Source organism: Gavialis gangeticus, unplaced genomic scaffold (genome assembly GCF_001723915.1).
Source record: "Gavialis gangeticus isolate Ggan-Ray unplaced genomic scaffold, GavGan_comp1, whole genome shotgun sequence".
In the NCBI taxonomy this organism is placed as follows: domain Eukaryota; kingdom Metazoa; phylum Chordata; order Crocodylia; family Gavialidae; genus Gavialis; species Gavialis gangeticus.
In genome coordinates this window covers 7,498,068-7,503,885 of record NW_017729008.1, presented here as the reverse complement: position 1 = coordinate 7,503,885, position 5,818 = coordinate 7,498,068, and the positions used below count along the sequence as shown (strand labels likewise).

Here is a 5,818-nt window from a genome sequence, read left to right as displayed (position 1 = left end):
TCCAGGTATCCCAAGTACACCAAGCACATACATACATACCTATCACAACACCCAACTTAGGGTGTTGTATGTGTAGGTGGGTGGAATGTGTGTAAATTAGTGAATACGCATATACATACATATATAGATAGCATTGTGTGTGTGTGGTATATGAATTAGTAATCCACATATGTGTATTGAATGTGCAGGTGTTGGTAATTGATTCTGTCTAAATTTGGTGTGTGTAGTGTGCATGAACCTAGACCGAACGTGTGTGTATCTGAGTTGCTACTCTGTGTGTGTGTGTGTATGGCACTGTGTGCATGATATACAAATTAGTGATCTGTGTCTAACTTTTGGGGCATATAGTGTATGTGCCTGAGCTGGTAGTGTGTGTATGTCTAATAGGGGTGTATGCACCTAATGAGTAAGTGCTTAATTGATTTTTATGTGTGCATGTGCAGTTGTACACCACACTCTCCTGTCTAACAGCACAATATTGAGATCCTGAGCATTGCCCTCAGGGCATCACAAGCACCCACTTTGAACACCTTCAAGACACATTTGGATGCTTATCTTGCTGGGATCCTATGTTCCCTGCTGACTTCCTGCCCCTTGGGCAGGGGGCTAGACTCGATGATCCTCCAGGGTCCCTTCCAACCCAAATGTCTATGAAATCTATGAACACTGGTGCAACCTCACCACCCACCTCGAGGTCACCAAGAACAACATACCCCAGATTATCATCAGAGCCTGTGTGCTGCATGACATCTGCCTTGACCATTATGTGGCACTGCCATGCCAAGCGATCGTACCCACGCTCCTTCACCTGGCCTGACAGCCCCTCACAGATGTGGGCATTGGAGTGCCCACCCAGTGGGAACTGCCGCTACACCTCTGTCTCACTCCATAGCACCATGAGGTCTCCAGTCTCTTTCTGTGACCAGTTGGGGCCCCGGGTGACAGCATATGGCATTGGTGATGACACTATCTGGGCTCCTGCACTAGATCTCTGGGCATCCGCACAGCTGTCCCTTTGCTGCCAGGCTTGGGCAGCTGCCTGCATCACTCAGCACACGGGCACAGCATGGGGCTAGCAGCCACATGGCAAGGCAATGCTCCACAGCACTTGCAGGGTCTGGGCAGGCTGATGAGGGTTGGCTGTAGGCAACTGGCGCTGGCCTCAGTGGCCAGGAGCTGGCTACAGCTGGGCCCAGGTGCTGGCAGGCCTGGCAGCAGCCTATGACAGCCTGCAGGGCTGGGCAGCATGGGCCTGGAAGCTGCACAGCACTGCAATGCCAGGCAGCATCACCAGGGTGCAGATAGGCTAGCACATGTAGCCCATGGCCTGTGCAGGGGCAGCAGAAGCCAAGAGTCCCCCCGCCTCCCCAGGCTCCCTGGTGTTGTGCCCCAGGGCTCAAAATGCCTGCAGGATTTTAAAGGGCCTGGGGTTGGGCCTGTGAAGCCCTGAGGCAGGAGAGGCTCCCGGCCCTAGGGCCCTGGGACTGAGCTCATGCTGGTTTTCAAGTGGCAGGGCTGACAGGGAGCAAATCTGCTCCTGGTTGGCATCTACACATGTTACTGTGCAGTAACTACGCACAAGTAAATTTGCTACTTGCATTTGCAAGTAGCAAGTTTACTCATGGGTAGCAAAGTTTATTGTACAGTAAGCATATGCACGTGTAGTTCTTAATGTTCTTATGCTGAAATTAAATACAGACTTTTAAAGATCAATTACATTGTTGAAATAAAAAAAAAAGTCCAGTTTATATTTGATTCTAATTTTAGGTGAAGGTTTGGGTTAACTAATTTAACGCTTAAATTAAAGCCAGCTCACCCATCCTTACAGTATAAACTTTGGAATAGTGTACAATCATCTTCTGACACATCATACCCAGTACATGAACCCAGTTAATGTAGATAAATGCCAAGAGTATTTCCAGAGACTTGTCTACCTCCTAAGTATTTATACTCCCTTCATCCCAAGGTGTCTGAGTGCAGTAGAGACAACCTATTTAATAGTGAATCATGAAGATGCTTTGACATGGATCTGCTTGCATCATTTAAAGGCATTTTAGAAAGAAAAAGATATGACAGAATGATAAACAGGAAGCATTACAACTCATTTATCATTTTCAAGGTGATTTCACTTTCCTAGATGTTAACTCTGTCATCATACACATGTACCTGTATAGTGAATAGCAGCACTTATTCACTCTCTCTCTCATGCTTCATTTTCTCCTTTTCACTTTTTTTCTTATACAGAATTCCTTTAGTTGTTCATTCTGCCATCTGTTTTATAGTGTTGTGTCCTCCCTTTCATGTGTTGGGTTTTTTTCATCTCCTTGTATTAAATATTGGTAAGTTCTCTAGCTTTGAGCTATGGATTCTTTAATGGGGATTTAAATCTTTGATGTTAACTTTTTCTTTTCTTTTTTTTTTTTTTGTGGGAAGGACAATGTTCTGCTTGAACAGTTTCTCAGAGTGTACTTACATATACCAGTGGTACAGGTTCCCACCTGCAAAGGCCTGAGGACCCTTAGGTACCACAGGAGTGGAATGGACTCTGCATCTCCCAGGATTCAGTCTATTCACTGGAGAATCAAATTCTTGTGAACTACAAATAGAAATTTCCATTTCATATTTGTGTTGAAAATAAAATCACTAAGTGGAACAGTTATTTGCAATGCACAATTATTTTGTTTACTCATGTGTAAAATGGGGATAATACTTACTTAACTCACAGATTTACAAAAGTGTCTTAACTAATTAATGCCTGTAAAACACTTGGAGATCTTGCATGGAGAGTACTATTAAAGTTATAATAATATCTTTCACTAAGAGTGACATTGTTGAAAGTGGTCTCTTCCTGCAAAATTTCCTTGACCATAGTGTCCTAAAATTCAGTTTTTAAATGTTATTTTCAAGTTCAAAGGCAGTATTATATTTGGGTTTTTTAACAGAAAAAATAAATAGCTCAGCTATTACATTAGTGTGACTCATTAGTTACGTCTCCCATTTTCTATTTGCTAACAAGTTCCTTAATAGTAACATTATTGAATATATACAAATTGAGGCTCTGATTCTTTAGTCTGACAGGTTCTATAGTCTGAATATCTTTGAATTCAATGCTTGTTTTGCCTGAGTCCTACTGGTTGAACAAAATATAAATAGCAACTGTGGCAGGTTGGAGGATTATCTGGGCATGTCGACATGAGAAGGTTTACTCAAGTTTAGAGCTAAATACTGCACAGTAAGCATCACTGTTTACATGTGCAAATGCTTACTGTGCAGAAATTGGCTTTAATCATGAGTAAATTTGATATCTGCAAATGCAAGTAGCAAATTAACTCTCAATTAGGTACTGTGCAGTAGTGCAGCTACAGATACCTGACCAGGAGCACATTTGCTCTTAGTCAGCTGGGGCAGCATGGGACAGGAGATTACTCTCTGCCCCCAGGACCTGCCTGCTGCTGGGGCAGGGTCTGTCACTGGAGCCCGGGCAGGAAGAATGTCCCCCTGCCCTGGCAGCAGGGAGCTTCCAGCCCCCATTCCACGATCACGTGTTCTGGGTTGGGAAATTCTTCTCTCCCAGCACTGGTCCTATGACTGTGGAGCTGGTGCTGGGAAAGAAGGATCTTCCAGCACCAGCTCCAGGACCACAGGGTTTGGGTTGGGAGATAAGAATCTCACAGCTTGGATTCCATGATCACAGGGCAGGGGCTGGGAGCTCCCTGGTGCCAGGGCAGGGAGACATTGTCCCCACCTAGGCTCGAGTCAGTGGAGACCATCTTAGCAGCAGGCAGCTCCTGGAGGCAGGGACAGATGTCCCAGCCCCTGCCAGGAGACAGCTGTCTCTTGGCCCTGTGCTCTCTGTCAGTCCCTGGGCTAGCATCCAGGGGGAGCCTAGAATCTACATTGTGCACCCAGGCCAGCAGCAGTTTGAATTAGGGCAGTGTAGCCCCAGGCTGGCAGCAGGCTTCAGGGATCAGCCTTGGGCTCCTGGTGGTAGTGTTGGGTGGCAGAGGGGCTAGCTGGGGCACAGTAGTGCAGATCCTGCAGAACTGTGTGGCTAGGTAGAAGGCATGCCCTGCACTTTAGCATCCTCATGCTCCAGCCAGCCCATAACCATCTACATGTGCATTTTGTCACACTTAGTTACTCCAATGTAGATAGTACTGGCCCCAACAGTGCTATCTTATGGTGGAGTTAATTAATTTACTGCTCCCTAATGCCAGTGCATATGCAGACCATGACATTTTACTGCAGGGCTAATTAGTCGACTCTACAGTAAAACACGTGCAAATGCATGCACTGGTGCCTAGTTACTCCTCTCTTGCTTAGAGTAGGTTTATTCCAGAGCAGAGTGATTTATTGTTGCGCTATCTCCATTTTTACTCTAAAGTCAGTTTGAGTTATTTATTCATGTAAAGTCATGTAAAAACACGTTGTAAATTCAGTGCATGTCCACAGTCTAAGTCTATGTCCTTTCTGGGAGGAGGCTAGAAAAGCCGTAAACATCAGGTATGCACAGACATTGCCAAATGAAGTAGATCAGCTGTGGTGAGATGTGTCTGCTTTTGACATCTCCAAAATAATGTCTTTGATGATCATGACATCAGGACCCAAACCAATCTTGCCTACCTGACTGTTATCCTGTCTACCTTGTTGTATGGGTGTGAAACTTGGATGTCATGTAAGGAACACCTGAAAAGCTTTGGAATGTTACCATCAACAATGTTTTTGGAAAATCCTTCTCTCAATTGGCAAGACAGAAGAATGAATGCCAGCATTCTGGCTCAAGCAAACACCACCAGCTTTGAAGCCATGTTTTACAGCACCAGATCTGTCAGACAGGATATGTATTAAGGATTCCTGACAACAGGCTCCCAATACTGGTCTTATACTCCCAACTCACCAATGGTTACCACTCTAGGCATGGGCAAAAGAAGAGATTCAAGGACACCTTGAAGGTCAAGCTGAAGAAATGCAATATTAATATCAGTGTCTAGGAGACTCTAGCATTGACTCATCCCCAATGACACTATAATGTCTCCTAGGCATTTATCATATTTCAAGCAAATTCATTTCACTATGAAGAGAAACAAAAGGAAACAGCTGTGACCTGATATCTCAAAGATCTACTCCTTCCTCCCAGACTATGTGCCATGTCTGTAGTCAAGCATACAGATCGCAGATTGACCTCTGGTTTCACTGATGACTTCCCCTTTTACTGGAAAACTGTCAGCCTCATACTGCCACTTCTGCCACTGTCAACTGATATTAACAGAGTGCCATTGGCATGGAATCAGAGTAAGCTGTAATGAATAAGACATATATTTTGCTTTCACTTCCTTCATGAGAAAATACACGCTCACATAGGGGGGCTGATTTTCTGAATTATAATCCACCTGGTAGTTTTTAAAAACAGCCTCTAATCCATATGACTGATCACTTTATTGCAGCAAAACATAAGAAATTTAGAATTGATTAACTCCCTCCATCAAAAAAGACCTTGGAATTGCAGTTATCACCATCTAATTGGTTTCTCACTGCCTGTTGTCTTGGCTATGACTGTTTTAAAATATCAGCTTGCCAGGGCAAGGCTTTGAAGAAGACAGAGGTGGCATATTGCAGTGGGAGAGAATTCTCTGAGGCTAAAAGTAAGAATGTTGAAAGTGAAGAGAAGAAAGAATAGTCAAGAAGAGCAATTCAGGGAGAGAAAACAAGAGTGGAGACCAAGGAGAGATGTAACCGACTTTCAAGCAGAAGTGTAGGCAGGGGTGGAGTTGTGCTGATAATTGAAATGAATGTAAATCACTTTAATTTCCTTCTGAAG

General features: G+C 44.2%; 1 long non-coding RNA gene across 1 annotated transcript in view; it reads left to right on the top strand.

The window, feature by feature from the left end:
* The first annotated feature begins 215 nt into the window (after positions 1 to 215).
* The window catches only part of LOC109292308, a 14,842-nt gene continuing 9,239 nt past the window's right edge, over positions 216 to 5,818 (top strand). Inside the window, exon 1 of the long non-coding RNA XR_002096098.1 lies at positions 216 to 226. This is a non-coding gene — a long non-coding RNA (uncharacterized LOC109292308). The remainder of the gene's footprint in view (positions 227 to 5,818) is intronic.